General features: G+C 39.5%; 1 protein-coding gene across 4 annotated transcripts in view; it reads left to right on the top strand.

Moving 5' to 3' along the window:
• Positions 1 to 47: 47 nt before the first annotated feature.
• SNTG1 (syntrophin gamma 1) overlaps positions 48 to 20,041 on the top strand; it is a 334,181-nt gene continuing 314,187 nt past the window's right edge. The window contains exon 1 of one of the 4 annotated variants that reach the window (XM_042029036.1): positions 48 to 416. The gene's annotated coding sequence lies outside the window, so the exon portion shown is untranslated. Of the gene's footprint in view, positions 421 to 10,525; positions 10,551 to 20,041 lie in introns of those variants that run through there. The other 3 variants (XM_042029033.1, XM_042029034.1, XM_042029035.1) reach the window with 3 other exon arrangements.

Below are 20,041 nucleotides of genomic sequence, written 5' to 3'. Positions count from 1 at the left end.
CGCCGCGCCTCGCCTGGCCGCTCACCGCCGCGGAGGGGCGGCGCTGCTCCCCGCACGCCCCCGCCCGGCGCCCCCGCTCCGTCTCCGGGAAGGGCGCGGGGAGCCCCACGGTGCCCCTCAGCGCGGCGGCGGAGTTCGAGCCGGCGGCGGCGGCCGGGGTGCGATGCCGTGTTAGCCGGCAGCCCGCCCCGAGGCAGCACCGGCGGGAAGGAGCGCGAGTTGCCGGGGCTGTGGCTGACACCATGGGCACCGGGCGGGGGGGCGAAGCGGCCGGGCTCCCTGCGCTCCTCGGCTGAGCCCGGGGATGTGCCGGCGCCCGGAGGAATTATTTTGGAACTAGCACGGAGCGGTGGGAGGAGGACGAGCGGCACAGCGTTTCAGCAGCTGCGAGGAGGTTGTCCGGCGGTGCTGTATAGGCAAGTAAGCGCTTGCTTCCTTTTCGCTGCGTTCCCTTCCTCTCGAGTGACTTTTTCTTTTTTTGCAGCTTCTGGTCTCTTGCTCCCAGTTCGGAGGCAGGATGGTCGGCGGCGCCAGCGGCAGTCTCGGGGGTTGGGGTGCGGGGGGTTGGTGGCCGGGATTGCAGCGGAGCCGCGCTCCAACTCCGCCGGAGTCCGCTGCGGGCATCCCGCTGGTGCGGTGCTCCGGTGCATAGCCGGGAAGGAAGCTCCGTGTCCCAGTGCTTCCCACTTCTGCAACTGTAAAAGATGATGCCTTCTTACAGGCATTTCGTGATGTAAAATTCCTTCTCCTCTTTGCTGGGCTGTAACTAAATTGCAGGAGTCCCTTAATTGCTTTCCGTCAGTGCTTCTTGTGGGAGAGAGGCAAGATGCGTTGTTAGCCTTTCATACACACTTCGGGATTGGGATAGAGAACCCAGAGTTTTGATTTTTATGCCTTTAACTTTCTTGTGCCCTGCCTGGTGATTTTCTTTGGAATGCTCTTGCTGTGAGGTTATTGTTTGTCCAGCCTTGTTTGTTTGCTTACTTTTAGCCTGTGGGTATTTATTGTTATACTTGACATGGCAATGAAACAAAAAGTTGATTGTAATTTATTTCACTGTATGGAGGACAGGTTATAGGCAGGGGACTAATTCTGCTCTCGAGGAACTCCACTTCAAAGGAAGAGGCCCATGGGGCTGTAATCTCCAGCTAAAAACTCGGAGAGCTCAGAGCAGACCTGTCACATTGCAAAGAAAGAATTCTGTTCACCTTTCAGCAGTGATAGCGTTTAAGCTAAGCTGCCTGCCTTCCTGTACCTATGAAAAGACCTGACTCTGAAATGCAGAGAATAGAGGTGTGAATTCTGGGCAGGTTTGGGAGAAGGCAGAACTTTAGACACTGTTTAATTAAGTTTGCTCTTACTGATTTCATCAATGTCTTCTCTATGAGCCTGAAAACTGCAATCTGTTACAGTGACCTTGATGCATGTTGTATTCTAACATGTAAGCACCACAGAATAAAAGTATTTACACAGATTTATAGCTAAGCTCTGATGTTTCACTAGGAGCTCAGTCAGTTTCAGTCAATGTGGTAGTTTCAGCAGGGGCACTGGGCATGCTATGTGTGTAGGAAATAACTTGGGAAAATAACTTGATAATAGTGATGAAAGTAAAAGTTGCAGTGTTGGAAACATGTGTTTCTGCAGAAATGCCACTGTGTGTGAAATGTCTGTTGAGTTTGGGATATTTTCTTTTCCAGTCAGTGAGATCTCTACTGAAAGAAGTGTGTGGGTGTGCGTGGCAATCTCAAGGATTCCCAGGTTAATGCACTTTGAGTTGTCAGCAGCAAGAGATCTTTTTATGCACTGAAATACACGTTTTTATGTAGATGCAAGATTGACACAATAAGATTAAAAAGTGTTGGGATGTCAGTATGGTGAACATGTAACTAATAAAAGTTTATAGCTGAAAGATAAACTAATCCTTTCCCATAATGGTGGATGGAGATTACTGAGGGTAAGCTGGCTGAAGGGAGTGTCATTTGTTTCAGTGCAGTTTATGGAGAATGTTCCTGTGGTTTGTTCATAGTTCTGACTCTCTGACAATTCTGTGAAACACAATCAGAATAACTGCTGCTAGACAGTGGCATGCAAACCTATCCGTTACTTAAAACACAGTTTATTCTGTCTCATATCAAAGAAAGTATAGTTTTTGGCAAACTCTGCCTCTGATTCTATTGTAGTAATTCCTTCCTCTGTTGCAGAGTGGCAGGCTTTCACTAGGCATGTGCAAGGGAGATCATGAAACACTGAAGCATGCAGTGATCTGGAATTCATTTGGGCTATGTATTACATTCGAGGTTTCCACAATTAGCATTAAGTGCTTATGCCTGATTATACAAATAAATGGAGTTTAAAAATTGTATTAGCTTTGTCACTTCTGATGCATATTGAAGACCCTCTTCTTCGTTTTTAGCCCTTCTAATGCTATATTAATGCTATACTCACTCTTTGCCTGGAGAGGAAGAAAACATAATTTAATGATTTACCATTTGGCTTTCACAGTATCTTGTCCCATAGCGATGAGATAATCTAATGAAGGTCCCCATCACTGAATTAAAGAACATGGTGCTCTAGACTTGCACTTACAGTCAGATTTTCCCTCTTTTACGTGGCTAAAGAACCGAGTTTTCACAAGGTCTGAGAGAAAAAAAAGAAATGTTGCTTTTTCTGTTAGAAACTTGAAAAGAAGGGGGAAGGTAAGACTTGAGGTCTTTAAAGACATCATTAAAAACATCCCCTTCTAAGATATTAATCAATCTCCTTTACCTTCACACGTTTTCTTTATGTTTTACCTGGTACTTGTCAGAAAGCCTTGCTGCATATTTATACTTTATTTTACAATGTGGGTAGTTCTTAATTTTACAAATTCAGGACTGGCCATCACACACCTTACTGTAAGGCTTCTAGAATCCTGTTTAATGTTCTGTATCCCACTTGGCTTGTATCTTTTAAATTGGAAATTTCCAAAGTACACTATATTCAACTTTATAGTATGCATTTTTGTTTTAAGTCTATGTAAATCTCTTTAATAGAGAAGATTGTTGACCTTGATTCAGAAATTTCAGGGTAAGCTCAGGAATTATTTTTCTTTCCTAGTTTTTTTTCTTGTTTGCTCAGACATACATTTTGGCTTGTTGGGCACAGCTTTCATGAACTGACAGAAAAACCTGTAAGCATAATTAAAACCACCAACAGTTAAACATGATTTTTCTAGTCAGCCCCAACCCAGCTGAGTGTGTCATTTCTATTTCTATTCTTAATATTCTTATTGAATATTAAGACAAACATATGAGAGCTGTAGTCTGCTCTCAGTTCCCTCGGAAGTGCTCAAATAAGTACCATTTCTTCATGCTTGTAACTTAGCACTGGTCCTTGTGCCTGAGCTGTCAATATTTCTTCCTGGAAGTCATCATCAGGTCTGCTTGCATTCATTGTTAAAAAGCTGAAGAGTTGTGGTGAAAGATAAGAAACATCAAGTGGATTTAATGTATCATGTTTCTTGGCCCTTCCCATGGCTGTGCTGTCAGTTCAGGTTTCCAGAGAGAGGCCTGAATGTGGTTGGGTTGAATCCCAATAGGAGTCTGCTACATCAACATGCACCTCTGGCGGTATGCTGTGACACTGGCTCACAGTGGCAGACTGTGAAGACAAACTTCTGTATTTGCTCAGAGTTTTATCTGCCATAACTGGAAGAGTCAGAAAGCCTTACTGTTGTGGTGGCCAACCTAGATTTTCTGCATTCCTGTTGCAGATCAGAGGAAAGAGAGAAAGCATACATTTAAAAACCCCCAAAACCCAGAACTCAAAACAGGTCATGTCTCAAAGATACAGCTATAGTCAACAGTAGGGAATGCAGTGGAGACACAGCCAGGGAAATTCACACCTATCTTTATGTGGAAAATAAAGGAGGAAATTATTATTCTTCTTGAGAGGTTGATTTAGTCTTGAAAGATTGATTTAGCAGGTGATGTGTCTACCCCTTATGAAGGAGAGGAGCTAGGTGATACGGAAACAAAGCTTTTTCCCACTGCACACTTCAGGTGTGGCTGTCACTGTCGTTTGGGGCTCTAAGCCTTATCTTCAGTAATTAGCTTGAATTGGCCAAAAGAGGTGGAACGCTCTGTTGTGTGATGAATCTGGTGGTGCAGCAGCCAAGGGCTGGGTTGCTTCCTGGGGACTTGCTCTCTTCAATTTATTAAAGTAATGAGTAGAGAAAAACTAATCAAGAAGAGTGTTTGGGATGAGATTAATTTTATGATTCGTTCTCCAGTTTATTTTGGGTAATGTTGGGCAAAGCCATGAAAGTTCTTCACTGTGATACTTATGTGAAAGTAGTAATAGTTTTGACTTACATATATAAATATACGTAATTTTTTTTTTTAACATAAATCAATATTCTAAAAAATGGGATTAAAGTTTTGCACATGAGGCCAGAACATGGATAAATGATACTGCTGGACACAGTTTGCTGTGCCACTTAGGCACTTCAGAGATAAGAAATGGATGGTTTATGAAAGGCTGTGCTGTATGTTCCACTGTGCAAAGCAGGAGGTCCCCCATGCCAGGAACTGAGCACGGCAGAAACAGTCATGCCCTGATGGTGGCAGTGGATGTTCCCAGTGTGGAATAAAGCTTGGAACAGAGTGAAAGTACCACACTGGTGCTCACAGGGTGCTTTTCAACAGCCACTGAAATTCCTGTGTAAGATGTGGTTGAGGTGAAGGCACCAATGTTTTACTGCTTTAACACTTGCATGGATAACGAGTCTGTGAAAGAACTCACGGCTTCAGAGATGCCATGGGTGCAATTGATTGTTTGCTGAGTTCCACAGGTGGTTATCATCTGGAACAAGGATGAACTTTAAATTTTTTTCTATGAAGTTTGTTCCTTGCTCTTAGATTTGGGTGTTCATTCCTTAGTTGGTTGAGATTTTGGTTCAAAGGTGTGCTTTTAAAGCTGATAAACATCAAGCACTTCTGAAGTGTTCATTGCTTGGAGCTTCTCAGATAACATCAGAGGAGGAACAGTTTATTAATCAGATTATTCTAAAGTTTGGCTTTATTTTATTTTTTGTTCATTCTCAATGTGTTTTTTCAAATAGTGAACAGTGTACTTGGTTTCATGTTGAAGATGTTGGAAATAGCATTTTAAGTAAATTTTATATTGCTTTTGGTCAAATTATTCAAATAGACTCAGATTTAAGTGTGAGTAAAGGCTGTTTGAATAAAATAAAACACATGCCTTTCCCCCCTCCACTTTTTGTGTTAAATTTATTTAAGATACAGCTAAGCATAAAGAAGTTAGAATGGGAGTGCTGTTTATGACATTCATATTTCTTTCACTTTCTGTCAAAAACTAAAGGGAATTTCAGTCTTGTACAAATGACAACTATCATGAGTGATAGTAATCATATCCTCTGATTCTTTCTTGGTGTAAAGACTATTTTGCTATTTTTATTGAATTTAGTGTGAAAATGTAATTTATTTCAACAGGCATAATACTAAGAACTAGGGAATGTTCTAAAATCTTTTAAAAATTTGATATTCATACTTAATGTAGCTGTTAATATTTGCCTTAATATAAAGCACTGATTCTTAATTACAGAATTGTTTCTGAAATGCTTTGCTGTTTTGCATTTGCTATGCTAAATATATCTTCATTCATAATTATGCGAGATAGCTTTTTCTAGTTTCTCTAGATGGCAAAATGTTTTGATTGACTCTTTTAACAGTTGTGAATAATGAACTGTATGCTTCAGCTTCAACAACACAAATGGACATTGATTTTCTTTGACTTGCTTTTGACCCCTAAAGAAGTAAAGTCATTAGAATTATGCTTGAAAGAGAACTCTTTGCTCTCTCTCCTATAATTTTATGTTGGGGTCCCTCCCCCTGCCATGGAGCCCTGGGAGATGGGCCCTGGGGGGGAGGCACGGGGTTTCCCTGTCCCTGGTCACCTTTGTTCCCTACTGGTTGGTTTGTGTTCCCTGATAACGCCAAGGACCCTGGGGTCCCGTGACTGCGGAGTTCCTGAGCGGAGCCCCGGCCATGCAGCTGGAGAAATAAACATCTCTGAAACATCTACCACGAATCTGTCCATATATACTTCGCTTTCCACGGGACTCCTGGTTTGAAATATACTTGTTGCAGTAATCCCCGCTGCAACAATTTTATATACATTATAAACAGGATTTGAGAACTAATCTATGCTAATCAGATTTTTTTCAAGTGAAAAGAGGGGGGGAAATCATCAGCTCTACAGTTGTCTTGCAGCTCTAGGTTTCGTCACTCACAGCTGTCTGCCTGTATCCATTACCAGTTGGTATCACAGCTGTATGTCCCTGAATGCAGCAAACAGTTCTTCTCACAACTGTTTTAATTGGTTATTAAACGGCAAACATTTATGTGACAGTGTAAGAGTTGGGTCAGTGCAATGCAGTTGTTTTCAACTAACAAATCACACACTGATACATGTATAGGGTTCCTCACCGAAGGTAGGTTTTGAGTAAAAGTCAGCATCAGACCTGTGTCTCTACAGGTTTTAATGTCTGGAGTGCCTTCATTCTCATTCTGTGAGTTATGTGGGGGTTTTTTTTATGAAACAGCTGCATGGACGCAGAATGCAAAGGTAAAATGTAGAAGATAAAAATGTAAAACATAGAAGTAGTCTTTTCAAAATCAACTGGAGAAATGGATGCAAGAGCAAACTGGGGTTACAGTGCTGAGGAACTGGCGTGGTTGACCCATTATGAATGGGGCAAGATAGGGCCCTTCCAGGGGTGCATTTCCTGGCAGGGCTCCCTGTCCCCAAACTAAGCAACTCCATTAACCTAAATGCAAAAATAGCCACTCTGCTCCTTTTTCAGCTGGAGCAACTTCTTTGTCAAAACCAGTGACGTTTGTGAAGGAGTTTTATTGGAGGAAGCATGCTGCAACTGTGCTAGAGGCAGTTCCAAGCAGTGTGTATAGAAATTATGACAGCATCTGATGATGATCACCTCTCATTTTATTTTAGCTCAGTGAGATAAGAAAGGACCTTCCTGGATAATGGAATGCACAAGTAGATAATTTCTTTCTACACTGTGTCATGAGTCTTTCAGCTAGTTAATTCTTAAGCATTTGTAGTAATAGTTCATCATATGCTTCTTCTCACAACTTACTGTCTTATGCAGTTGTGACGCTGTCTGGGCTGTTTCCTTGGGATGTCTTAATTAAAATTGCTTAAATTTCAGTTTATTAATCTGTTTTATTTATCAGCTTTCCTTTTCACTACATTAAATAACCTATTTAATCTCCAAAGGGAGAGTTGATCTTACTGATCAGTGATTATATATTGTATTATTCTCCATGTTTTCAATGTTATTTAAGCTTGCAAAATTTTTTTGTTAATTTAGAAAAACCCTAAACCTTCTGATTTTTGGTAGGTGGAGCAAAGAGTATTCATTGCATGCTTTGATTAATGGAGAAATCCAGTTGTTAACAGTGATTTGATACTGCCATTTGTCACTATGCTTCTGCAAAACATGCCCTTTCATTTACATCTTACTGCCTTTTTTTAACCTCTTCATGATGCTACAATACTTCTTTCTAAAATGAAAATCTCAAGGTTAATCTCAAGCATTTTTCCCTCATGTGATACATCTTATACCCAATTGATTGTTTTCTCAGGTCTAAGATTCTGTAGTTTTTTGTGCTGTGCTTCTGAGTATCTATGTAAAACTCTTTATTGAGATTAATATATAATTCTTTATAAACCCTGTTTATAAAGTCCTGTTTACAGGACTGAGTCCATGACTTTTTCTCCTTGAAATGAGACTTGATTTTTGCTTTTGCAGTTAAATCTTTACTATTATATATTAGCTGTATTTGTCTAACTGCAGCAAAGGCATTTTTTGTGGAAAAAAACCCCAACATTTTTGGGAAATGAAAAGTAAAATATTTGGGCATCAGTTCCCTTTTGTAAAATTACAAGAACATTATCCAGAATCTTTCTTTTTGTTTCAGGAGTACAAAAAGACATAACATTTCCCCTGCTAGCTACTGAATGATGGTACTGACCACTGTGTGTATACAGCTGTATGCCTTCTCTACAGGTTTTTGATGGCTGCGGAACTGCGAGCCTGAGATCACAAGTAGCTGGAGTCATAAAGATCTAGCCAGGCTGCATGAAAGAAGGCAGTAAAATATAGTGGGTTTGCTTTTTCATTCTTTATGCTGTGATAGAAAAAGGACATATATGACCCTTGAAAAGAGGAAAAGGTGAATAGTTGCATTTCTAGACAAAGCAGAGAGAGAACTGCCAGAAGGACAGAAGCAAGATGTTTGATGAGAGAGCTTTTGTCCTTGTTTTTGAGGGGAAAGTGGTGCTTTCCAAGACTGCAGTTGTTCAGTAATTTCCAGAATTGCATCCTTGAAATACAGACCTGCTGCTTGTGAAGAATTCTACCAGAAACATATTCCCTTTCCAAATGAGAAATGTCTGGGTAAGGCTGTATTCAGGTCACTGTTCTCCAAAAGTTCCATGAATTCCTGATATTTAAAGCAGGAACTCATGTACAGGAGTTCAGTTGCATCCTTAGATGGACTACTCCCTTCTGCAGGTACATCTGTGGCTGTAGTTGAGATGCTCTGGATTTTTGGGCTATCTGAGGTTGGCCTCAAAGTGCACAAGAAGCAGCAAGGAAACTGTTGAGGTTCTTGTGCTGTCTTATGTTAGGAGAGAGGCAAAAGTGGCATCATCAGAATTTCTCATTCTTTTTGACCTGCAATACACGTGCATACATGTACCTCTGTCTTAAGATGAATTCTGCGATAAATTTGGCTTCCTACATATGTGTGTTTTTATAACAGACTCTACAGTGTTCAGAAGTTGGAAGAGACTGTGGAGTTACGAACCTTATTTCACAATTCTAATTTCTGTAGGAAAGTTGTCTGGGCACCTTACTTTCCAACAAGTAGATCTGGAAAAAAAAGCTGGAAGCACCTCTAGGGAAAACTGTAAAAATATAAAAATAAGACTCTGTGCCTTCTAAATACTAATTCTGCTTCAGAGAAAGTAGATGAGAAGGAGGTTGCTTTCATGGATCAAATATCAATATTACTTCAGTTACAAAGCAATATACAAGCTTAACTTATATTCCTCATTTTATGGCAGCAGAATTGTCTTTTCTGGATCGCAACAAGTACCTTAGATCTTCCTACATATAATATCTCTCTCTGGAGGCATTTAAAGTCCTGAAAAAAACTCTGCTCAGAAGCTCACAAAAACTGTGAAGTACTTTGAAGTTCTGCAATTATGGCTAAATGTAATTTTCTGCAGGTTTATGGCATGTAAATAGCTCGAGATGCTACTGTGGGAAAAGCTAGTCCTTCATTTTTAAAACACACACTACATAGTAGTAATATGTATTTATGAGTGTATAAACTGTCCTGCTATGTGTTCAAAACCTGTGGTCAAAACCCATCTGTTTGTCAAAGCTTTTTGTTAGCTTAAAAAGAAGGTTGAATTACATGAATACCATCTTCTATTTGGAAGATTTAACACCACACATCTGAAATACACTCTTGTATTTAGAAATCATGATAAACAACCTGAAAACATTATTTTAAATACTACAGTGTAATGCTAGACAACAAAAATTATGGTCTCTAATACACGCCAATTGTTTTCACAGTTCTGGGGCCCATGCAAGGCCTAGAGTAGGGGGCAGTGTTTGACTTTTTAGTTTCAGACTATGCAAATTTATCCAGCATAGTGAGTTCCCTAGATTGGGAATAACTGTATGTACCAATTGCACATTGTGTTGATTATGCTCGGCCTAATTTTGGTAGTGCGGGGGCCACAGAGATGGTTTCTGTGAGAAGCTGCTGGAAGCTTCCACTGTATCTGGCAGAGCCAATCCCTGATGGCTTTGAACATGCTGCTGGCCAAAATTGGGCCAATGAGAGAGGCTGGTAACACCTCTGTGATGACATATTTTAGAAGAAAATCAAAACAAAGGGCACACAGTTCTTCTTCTAGTCAGAGAAGAGGAGGAGGTGAGAACATGTGGGGGTCAACAACATGGTGACACCAAGGTCAGTGGAGAAGGAGGGGGAGGAGATGCTCCAGGTGCTTGAGCCAAGATTCCTCTGCAGGCCATGGTAAGGACCATGGTGAAGCAGCTGTGCCCCTGCAGCCCATGGATCCACGGGGGATGCAGAGATCCACCCACAGCCTGTGGGGGAGGAGCCCGTGCCAGAGCGGGTGGATGCCTGGAGGAGGCTGTGATCCAGTGGGAGATCCAGTGGAGAGAGGGTGCCCTGCTTCCAGGCTGGAGCAGCCTGTCCTTGGAGGACTGCACCCCGTGGAAGAGAGACCCACGGCGCAGCAGTTTTGGGAGGGCTGTGCCTGTGGGAGGGACTCACGGTGCAGCAGTTTTGGGAGGACTGCTGTTCTTGAGATTGGAACCACACTGGAGAAGTTCATGGAGAACCCTCTCCCATGGGAGGGACCCCACAGTCTCACAGGGGAAGGACTCCTCTCCCTGAGTAATGGAAGAAAATCCTCAGGTGAGGAACTGACCAAACCCCCCTGCCCTGTCTCCCTGCACTGTCAGTGGGAAGGAGGGAGGGGCTGGGGGGAAAAGGTGTTCTAAAGGCTTATTTTACTTGTTATTATCCTTCTCTGACTCTGTTAGTAATAAATTCACTTTGTACCTCTAAATTGAGCCTGTTTTGCCCTTCGGGTGTTTTCTCCCGGTCCTTATCTTGACTCATGAAGCCTTTGTTAATTTTTTTCTCTTTCCTCTGCCCAGCTGTGGCAGGGGAGGATGAGTGAGCGGCTTTTGTGGGTACCTGGCATTTTGGCCAGTGTCAAACCACAACAGTCATATCTCGGTGGCCTTCAATTTAGGATGGGGGTTCCTCTAGAGTCTGCAAATCAAATCTTCAGAATGATGTTTAAAACTCTAAAATATTGGGAAGTAAAAATCCATGAAGCGGTAATTTATAAAAATAACTTGGTGTGTTACATGCAGCAGATATCTAAAGTGAAGGGTACTGCTGCACACAATCAGAAGGCTTCTCAGTCCTGTAGCTTCTGGAAAGGAGACACTGTATGTTGTTCTCTGCAGAGAAGTGGTTCTTGGGGTAATCCTCATGGCAGTTGTATTGCTGATCTCCATAGCAGCCTGCCTACTGTTACTTGGAAGAAGAGTGCAGGTGTTTTGCAAGAGCAGGACAGGCATGATGTGTGACTGAATCAGCTCTTCCTCAGCCATGGGGAGGATGTTTTTCCACCGCATGCTCAGTTTTCATCAGTCTGGGAAGCCTTTGATTTACTGAAATACTCAAGGCAGCTTCTGAAGTGTGAAATTAGTTGTATGATGGTCCCTTCTGTGTGAGTAGCTACCCAGTGTGTAAAGTGCTCCTATTAAAAGCTTGGACACAATATTTCTGCTACAGGTCAGTGAACACGCTGCAGGTGGTTGCTTGTGGCAAACCCAACATTTGGGGGTGGGTGTTTTGCCCCAAAAAGCTTGGGCTCTGTTTCTCCTCACAGCCATTACTCATGTCCCTTCCTATCTCCCATGTTGCATGTCGTGGCCCATCATGCCAGAAGCTCCTGTGTTTGCAATCAGCACCAGGAAGGTGATGCATTAGGTTTTTTCTGGCTATCTTCTTGGTTGGTATCTTGCAGGAGAGCATGTGATTAGTCATGGTTATTTATGAGATTCGTAGTTCTGAGACTTGCTTTTGGGAAGCCTGTGAGATCTTCAGCATAATAGTCCTTTAATGGTGTGATACAATGATATAAAGTGACATCATTCAGGGAAGAAGTGGTGCGTGGGGAATGTTTCTTTGTTGTTTGTATGTACAGCAGTGAGCACAGATGGCACCTCTTTGAGATAAAGGTGGCATCACGATAGAAGTGACATGATAGAAAAGACTTACCAACTCATCTGTAAAAGTTCAGGATTAGCATTTGTGTCTATTTCTGGTTACTGATACATACATACAGAGAATATATTTCTTTTAAATAGCCATAAGGCATGATTTTTGCTTTTCAGCCAATTTTTCCCTGAAGCAAAGACAAAATTGGTAATTTGAGAACAGCTCATTCTGATACTTCTGAGGATGGTTCCTACTTAGAGCTTCACACTTATGATTTCCCCCCCAGTATTTCTGTTGTATCCTTTACTGGCTTACAGCTTGACAGTATGTTTTACACATATATTTGTGTGTATACATGTGTTCAGAGTAGATAAATGTCTGTAGTAGATAAATATCATATGTGTGTCAAATATGGTACACCATGTGTTTTTCAGCCTTGATAGCCCTGGAATTTGGAAATTTATAATAAAACCATCTTTGATCATGAGAGCAGCCACATTACATGGCTGGATGTTCTTGTGGCTTCTATTACAAGTAGAGACTGGCCTGTGCTTGTACAGAAATTGACTCTTCTTTCAGATAATCTTTCTCAGTCTGCATACCCTTCTCAAATCTATTCAGAAGTACAAGTGAGGATCATCTTCCTGGCCTGTTAAATCTTCTCTTTACATGCCTCTGCTAGTTCTGGCTCCCTCACATCAAACTGAACCTCTCTTTTGTTTTCAAGGATTTTGTTTAGTAAAGCCAAGCATTAGGCACTGCATTTAGCAGCTTACTGGGGTTTTTGTTCTTACTACAGGCCCATCACTGTCTGAATTGCCTGAAATTTCCAGAATACATGTTTTTCGGTCCCTTATGAAAGTAAAAATGCTCTACTTGAAAATCTGCCTTTATAACGTTCAGTTGTCATCTTAACTTCTACTAGGATGCTTGCAGATGGTTTCCATCTGGAACTGATTTGAAGACTAAATGAGAATTTTTTTTCAGTGGTTCATTTTCAGTAGTTTTGTAGGAATAGCTTTATATAATTCAGTGAGATCTTAATGCCTATTTCTTTTAATAATGGAAATTTTTCCTTCTTCCACATTTTTGTCCTGTTAATCCAATAATAATATTTACTGATTGCATACTGCTGTGTATTAATATATCCTGGCTCAGGGCATGAAAATAGTGTTTCTTGTTTCAATAAATACACTTGACTATTTAATTTTAAACTACTTAATATACATTTCTTCAGTGAAATTGCAGATGCTTGATGTGAATGTTTTTAGACATCTGCCCTTAGTACATAACAGATAAAGGCAGATTACCTGGAAATTTACTTTCAGCTTGATGAGGCATCCCTGTTTTCTTTACAGAGGAATCTTCAGCATTTGATGGCAGTTGTGGCAGTGATAGGTGTTAGGGTCCTTGGACTTAGATCAGTTTCCATTTGTTCAGCAACTGAAAATTCAAAGTGTCAAGAGTTTAGTTTAAAAATACAGGAAAAGGACTTAAAATTGAACAGCTTGATCAAGAGAAATTACACGTCAGTTTGAATGTACAGTGAATTAAAAAGCGCAGTGAATTAGTGAAGAGACTTCTTGCTCTTGAACCCCAGACTGTGAAGATGTGGTATAGGGAGACCCAAAAAGAAGACATGGATTCTGGTGTTCACTGGCTCCTCTCTGAGTCACCATCATGCTCATGAAATGTTGGAGTGGGCAGTGAGCATTCCAATGAGTGGGCAGTGCTGGATGACTGCACAGCTGACCTGCTTCCTCCCTTGGAAAACAGATCTTGGTCTTTTGTTATGGTGCATACTCTCTTCCTCAGAGTGTGTAGTCCAAAAATAGCATAGTAAACTACTGTACTGCTGGAAGAAAGGAGTGGTGAACCTGTCTTAACTAAACAGAGGTGAGTGGGTGTGGTTTGTAGGCTGGTCAGAAACTGTGTGAACAACTGGTGGTTAAACTGGTCTGTTACGATTTTTTTCAGATTGTCTTATCTACAATGTAGAATTTTACATCAAGCTTTTTGCTGTGTAAAATTTTTGTTACTAAAGTTTAAGAAAACTTCAAAACTGTAGGTTTTAATTTAAACCTACTTTTTTCAGTTTGGCAGTGTCAAATGTACAGAATAGAGCAGGGTCGCAACAGTGAACTGGAACTCTGAATTGGATTTACTCTGTGATCATCACATAGACTTGTGCAAGTTGCAGAAATTTCTTTTGGTTCATTTATCTCATTTAGCTTAAATTCATACTTTGTGGACACATGGGTTAGTACTTTGAGACTTCATTAATGAATGGTTACATGAAGGTTTATTTCCAGTAGTTAGAGACAGTGGATGCCTATAGTGTGTTAGATATTGATTTATATGCGATTTTGGTTTCTCAGAATATTTTTCATGATCTCATAGCAAATTTCTGTATACTCGGTCACTACGTTCTCTGTTGTATTAGTTTTTGGAAGACCATTACACAAACCTGGACAATAATTTGATTTATTGTAGGAGCTTTTAAAATGGATTTGCCTATATCTATTCTTGACATCAATTAAATTTATTATAAAGTCATATTTGCTCATTTTCCAGTCTCAGTCTTAACTATTACATTGTAAGGAATAACACTTGGAAGTCTTAGAATTCGTGTAGTATAATAAACACTTGAAGGAATCTCTCTGCATCCATTATTTCTGTGAAAAGAGGCACAACCGCTAAATAAATATTTTATTTTTCTACTACAGCACTGTAAAAGGAAATAGCAGACTATTATTTAGAGAGCTATAAATTCCCAAAATAAATTGCGTTTTTGTTTGTATTTAAAAGAATAGCTGAACAGATAGGAAAGTAGCCCATGCTGCTTCTCAAATTCTGACTTAAAATAAAAAATCTTCTCCTACATTAGTATTTATTTTCAAAACTGCCATGTGGGCAAATGGGCAAATCTGTGTGTGAATTTGTTATGACATTACATTTTTCCTGTTATCACAATAATTAAAATAAAACTGAGATACAGAAATAATTGTAATGAAAGTGGAAAGATAACCTAGTATAAAGCCAGCTAGAAAACACTGTCAAACCAGTTATCAACATTTGCTTAAATTTTCTCTAGGCAGGCTTATGGTAGCACAGGTCTCTGGCTTTAGCGTTGGCCAGGACATAGACTTTGAGATCACACACACTTGTGCAACATAAACTCCTTCCTGAATTCCTGCTTTGCTGTTATTTGCAACTGTAGTGTTTTTTTTGTTTTTTGTTTTTGTTTTTGTTTTTGGTGTTTTTTTTTGGTTTTTTTTTTGGTTGTTGTTGAGACATGAGATTTAAATGGAATTATACTAGAGTACAGAAATGAAATGCTTATTAGTAAGAGTCAGATGCTTTGATAGGAAACCAGAAGGAGCTAAGATGACTTCACCATCTTACTAAATACTCATGTTCTGGCAAGGCCTCTAATGGATGAGGCATATGCATGTAGTATATAGAAAGTACTGTGTAAATAGCATAGTACTAACAGTCTAAGAGAGTTATCCTTTTAAAATAGAGAGAAGAGAGCTGTCCATAGTGATTCTGTCTCTCCCACAGCACCTCAACAGCTACTCATTCTGTAAGATGAATCAGCAAGCAAATGTATTAATTGCTGATAGGAGACATTGAACCACTTACAATTTATGTTTTGCTATCCTTGTATACAACAGATGCCTGTTAGGAAAGATTTTTCTCTGCTTTACTTTGAAGTGGTAGGTTGTCTATCAAGAATAAAAGCTGACATCGCTGGTGGATGTGTTAATTGCCAGTTGGATTAATAATGGAGACTGTGGTATCCAGCTATGTGTTTGCACAAAACCTTTATGAACTTTTATTGTCAGTACAGCTCCTTGTATGACCCATTTTGCTGCAATTGAGTATGGGAAGAGGCTGCAGACACATAAAGGCTTCAGACATGCAAGTGTTCCCCACCCTTCACCCTTGTGCGGGCATGTATGTGCAGCATGGTAACAGAAACTTCATTTTCCTAGGCACAAAAACATTCACCTCTATGTCAACATGTCCTCTGGTTTTCTGTTACTGTCTGGTTTTCTGTTACTCTCTGGATGTTTGGCCTACTGTGTTGTATTTCAGAATACAGTTGTGTGTTTATAGAAAACGTACTGTGAGTCCTAGTTAAAGCTTATTTTGGCCAAATTGGTAATTATGATACAACTGGGAAAGGCAGTTCATTAACATAGATGGGGATGTGAGACATAGACTTCCATTAATTTGTCTGAGTACTTTTTAAATTATGGCTGGGGGACTGTGAAATTTACTTTAATGTTCAACAAATGGGCTAAGAGAAACAGTGATCAGTGGCAGAAGGCATTTTGCAAAGAAACTGGATGGATGGATGGATGGATGAAAGACTTCTGCTGCATAGTTCCAGGCTCGGCAGTTCATCACTATTCAATCGCAAAGATTAAAGCAAATTAGATCTTAGAAAGCTATGAGCCAAGAGCTGCCCAACAAAATGTCCAAAGGCACAGGGGAGCCCTGCAAACTGATTCAAATGCACAGGGATAAATTCCAGAACCCCTATTTGTGTTTAAATATTTATTACCATTTTAACTTTTTGTTTTCCTATGACATATGTCTCTTTCCCATGCCAGATTTCCAGTCTTTGAAAGAATAGTAAACACTTCTCTCTCGCAAAAAGAAGAGTTGCTTTGTACTCTCTCATTCCTGTGGCAGTAACAGGGGATTGTACTTTGAATAATTTTACTTACTGATTGGAATTGAAATTTCTTTTCACTAACGAGTTTTTATTGTTTGGGTTTGGTTTTCTTAGCTTTTTTTTTTTTTTTGTGATACCTAACCCTCCAAGGAACTTTATAACAAAGTTTATTTATTCCCCCTGGTTTTTGGGGAGCAGAAGTTCCTAGAGTGACTCAGATCTTCCCATATCTGTGCAGTGCTCTTGAAAATTGAATGTAGCATTCAGACCTGCATTTTTAAATGTGTTAAACAAATTGCCTGTAGAAGTGAGGGAAAAACATCTCATTGCTGGCAAAATTGGCACAATTTGTAAACTGGCTTAATGCTTCTGTTTGTTTCTGTTCAAATGAAAGGTGTGAAATGTTTTTGTCTAGCTGAGTGTATTTTCTATAAAAAGACTTAAATTTCACAGTGATAAATTCTAGTAAAATTTTGCTCCTGGCAAAATATTAGTGCACACATGCTATGGATCCCCAGGAAATGGGGAGCTTTTTGCTGAATTGGACTTGGGAGTACTGAAAAACATTTGTTCACAGGCATTTTTGGAAGTGCAAAACCATCTATGTCAGTATAGTATATGCTTCAGAGGCTTTTCATATCCTACAAAGAAGGGAAATACCTTGATATACCCTAAGGCTGGGGTAAAGGCAAAAGAGAAATCTGACAGATACGTAATTCACCTTGGCTGTTTAAGTGCTGTGTAAAAACTGAATGCAAGTCTGTAGCAGAATGAGGTGAGTGAATGTGGTCACATGCACTCTTTTCATACATTCTAAGACTGCTAATCTGGAAGGTTAGTTCTGAACAAACAGCAGGACCAGTGTGCAGAAAATCTTGTAAGTGCATCCATGTAATTTTAAAAATAAATTTTTTTTAGCAAGAAAACTTTTTTAAAAATTCATGATAAGTACTGAAACACAGTGGTGGATTTACATCTCTTTTATGTCTTCACATGAGCAACCTGGTTTGCTGATTATATAGTTTATTTTTCTTACATTTTTCATCCTCTTCTAGTGGATGTGTGCTTTATGTTCAGTATACTCAGGGTGTTTTATGTTCAACTAGACCAAAAAAAAAAAAGAGACTTTATCTGGTGGTATCAACCAAGCAGAGAATTGCTATGCTAAAGCAACTTTCATTTACTAAAGGTTGACAAATCACTGCTCTAGAGGTGGGAAACCAGTCAGACAAGTTTATATCACAAATGAAAATAGTGAGGTATGCCTAATAAATTTGGAACTCAATGAAAACAGATAAACTGAGTTCATTGGGTCTGAAGCCAAGAGCATTGCTACAGGGAGTGTATAATGTGCTGTGATAGAATTTCCAGTGGTAGCTTTATGAATAAGAGGATAGAATTAATACTTATGCCGACGGCTAAGACTAAATTGAATTATAACTGCATTAACTTTAGTAACAGTTTTACCCTCTTCCTTTCCCTTGCAATTATTAGGAAGTTATTTTTTTTTTAAAAGAAAACAAAGCACATTTTTACAGAGCAAGCATATTGTTCCATCTTTGACTATAATGAGCATTCATTGGTTGGTGTGGGTAATTACCTTTTTGGAAAATACAGATTTATTCTGTGAAATCTGGCTTGGAGTGTAAAGCAGCTGAAATTCAAATATGAAACTGAGCCATATTGATCTTGGTAATTTAAAAAAAAAATCCACAGTAAAACAGATTAAGGTTGATCAAAACCTTTCTGTTTGATTTCTGTCCTCAGCTGGAGGCATTTACTAGGATTCCTCTTATGACTTTCTTACCATTAATTAATACAGAAAACTATGCCTTTATTAAGTGGCACTAGGATATCACACAGGAGTAGTGGTACTTTGTACTCTGCTGCCCAGTTTGTGCTCATAATGTCAGATGTGCTGCTCTGTGCTATGGACCATTAGGATCTGAGAACAATCAGAACTGCATACAAGAGCAGAGCATCACAGAATCATGGAAGGTTAGGAGCAACCTTGAAAGATAATCTGGTTCAGCCTTTCAAGAAGTCACAATCTGTTCTATCCCTGCTGTCAGTTTCCATATAGGGACTAATGAAATATATTCTTGATAGATCTCATGACCGATGAGGTTGAGTAAGCTTCTGTAATTGAAGAATGAAGCCTTAAGTATGGAAATATCACCTCAAATACTGGAACAAGTAGTATAGTTGGGCTGAACTTGCACTCTTAGTGCTAAACTCTGAAAGGGTTCTTCCACCTGACCACTACTTTCTGAACTGGAATCTTACCAGCACAGGCAATTATTCCTGATTAGTTTCAGATGTCCTGGAGTACTTACATGATAATTGACCATATTTGTTAAAGAAAAAGGTTATTTTTTAAATTCTAGTAATGCTTAAAGTGTCATCATTTTGAGTCATTCATTTTTCCTATTGTGATAGTAATTTTATTTTATTCAACTATACCTAGTTTACCTATACTTACCTATCTTTGCAAACACATTGTTTATATACAACTTAAAGACTATCTCAACCTTCTTACTTCTCTTTATTTTTTATACTATCAAAGCAATTCATGCTTTTCTCACCTCTCCTCATCTTCCATAGGTATCTTACTATTTTTTTGCCTAAATCTTCTTTGGTGTTTCTGGTGTAATTGGTTTTATTTACTTATTTTTGTTCCTTTACTCATTTTTTGAAACTTAACATTGTTTCTCTCATTCAATTTGGGTTTTTTTCTTGGATGTTTGCAGTCATGGAAATGGTCATGGCTGAAAAAAGGTTCTTTGGTATGTCATGGTATGGCAGTGTTTCAGATGTGTTTTTGTAGATGTAACTGTGAAATAGTGAGCAACCAAGCTCATTGAAGAGCTTCATCTCATCAAAGATTGTTAAATGGCTGTTTTCAGCCAGACCAGACTGCAATATAGAACTACTCAGACAGTAAAAAATTATGTGTAGTGGGCGCTATGAGTATGGGTGAAAAAGAAAAAAAAAAGGAGAGACAGTGAATAGTAGCAACTCATGTGTGATGGATGGCCTTCCACCCTTGAGAGACTCCCTTGATCATAGTTCCTGTTTCTTCTCCTTTGTTGTGAACATCTGGTGAACTTTGTGATTCCTGGCAAGGATTTTTCTGGCACACTGAGAGAATGCTGCCATCCAGGAAAGTCTTCTTTTATTGCCTGCAGCCTTAGTAAGCTCTTCTTCTTTTTTTTTTTTTTTTTTTTTTTTTAATGACAGAGATGGACTTCATTTGCTTAATGAAAAGTGAAACTTGAAGTGATGGGCCTTAGTACACTTTGGACAGCCTGTGGAAGAAATTCTCCTTGCCACAGCTAGTGACCAGATGGTCTTCCCCTACAGATCTTCTGCTTTGATAAACATTAAATCTCTGCATATAAGGTGCTTGTGGGCATTAAAAACGGGTTTTTTTTTTTTGTTTTATTTTACATTCTCTTGCAATATGTCCCCAAGAAGGGCT

Source organism: Corvus kubaryi, unplaced genomic scaffold (genome assembly GCF_017639235.1).
Source record: "Corvus kubaryi isolate FWS band 111438036 unplaced genomic scaffold, C.kubaryi_AGA036_p1.0 37312, whole genome shotgun sequence".
NCBI classification, from domain to species: domain Eukaryota; kingdom Metazoa; phylum Chordata; class Aves; order Passeriformes; family Corvidae; genus Corvus; species Corvus kubaryi.
The sequence above is the reverse complement of the archived record's forward strand: the minus strand, read 5'-3'. Positions and strand labels throughout refer to the sequence as shown.